At 32.3% G+C, this 1,524-nt stretch overlaps 1 protein-coding gene across 3 annotated transcripts in view; it reads left to right on the top strand.

The window, feature by feature from the left end:
- Tmlh (Trimethyllysine hydroxylase) overlaps nucleotides 1–1,524 on the top strand; it is a 46,363-nt gene that overhangs the window by 443 nt on the left and 44,396 nt on the right. The window lies entirely within an intron of this gene.

The following is a 1,524-nucleotide window of genomic DNA, read 5'->3' as shown; positions in this document are numbered from 1 at the left end:
ATATCCGCATAATCCTAGGTGAATCTTATCTTGTTCATAGATAACGAGTGATAAGTCGTTTAGATCAATAAAAGCACAAAATTTAACCGAATTTCTTTTTAAAAATTTTATTGATTTTCTATTTAATTCGCCACGAACAATTAATTATCCATATCCTGCTTAAAGATGAAAGTACTGAATTATCGTAAAATTTAAATGTGTCGTTTTTCTTTTACTAACAACAGCCAGTAGTGAATATTAAAATAAAGTTGGTTCAGTTTATCAACAGTTATTAGAACTTTTTAGTATCAGAATAATTCTTAAAATTGTTTTTATTTTCCTTTAGACAATTAAAAATCTGTTTTATTTATATATTATTTTTCCTTCTCGGTTTTTCATTCAGTCCTTTCAAAATTGCAAAACATAAGCCTCTTTTTCTAATGTGTACATTGCAGTTTGTTCAACTAGTGAACAATAACCAACCCTCTCCTCCCGGCTCAACGAGATGACATGTTTGACTTGCAAGATGGTGTTCTTATACAGAGTCAGGTTGACCATTCCTGAGATGTGGTTAATTAACCTCAATCACCAAGGTACACTGGTGTCCACTGTAGTATTCAAATCATAAAAGTAACTACTTTTACTGGATTTGAGCCTTAGAAATTTGGGCCTTAGAACCTTCGACTTCAGAAGCTTTTATACTGATTTGTGAAGAGACGTTAAAGAGTGGACCAGCCTGATGGGCAAAAATACCTAAGTCTTAAGGAAATTTATTGTTAAGAAGTGAACAACTATTATCTTAATAATATAATGAAGTTTAATAATACGTAGGTTCTTCAGAATCCTGAGTACAATAGAAGATATCTATGCATTCTGGTGAACATTATTCCTAATTTTTTAAATATGTTTTGTCAGTATTTTCTGATATACCTTTGGATCATGGCTAACAAATCAAACATTTCTTGCCAAGTGCATTACTTCCATGTAGTTAGCCATATTTAATGAATACATTTCAGTAGGAATGAAACAGGAAGAGAACCAAATTTTACAGGGTACTGTTATGCAATACGCTAGATGTACAGAATTTGTTTTGCAAAAAATAACAGTTATTTGTAATAAACAGAATATTGGTTGAGTGACTACTAAAGGAAACATTATCGTAAGAGGGTGGTCGTTCAATAAGTCCTTAGAGAAAGATAGAAAAACAAATTATTTTGTGTCGTTTTTTTTTTCATTTTTCAACATAATCTCCTTTTAACTCTACACTTTTCCAAGCATTTCTCTAACTTTTTTAAGCTGTTCAGATAGTAAGATTTCAGAAGATCCTCAAAATAAGCATCTGTTTGGGCGATGATCTCCATGCTTGACATGAACTGTTGTCCGCCGAGCCATTTTATCAAGTTTGGAAATTAAAAAAAAATCACTGGGGCCTAAGCCGATGGATACAGTGGATGTTGTAATAATTTGAACTTTAATTCCATAATTTTGGCCATCGAAGCTGCGCAAGTGTGCACTTGTGCATTGTCTTGACGGAAGAGGTTCTTT

The sequence above is a fragment of the Lycorma delicatula genome, chromosome 7, assembly GCF_047948215.1.
Source record: "Lycorma delicatula isolate Av1 chromosome 7, ASM4794821v1, whole genome shotgun sequence".
Classification (NCBI taxonomy): Eukaryota; Metazoa; Arthropoda; class Insecta; order Hemiptera; family Fulgoridae; genus Lycorma; species Lycorma delicatula.
This window is presented reverse-complemented; position numbering and strand designations above follow the sequence as displayed.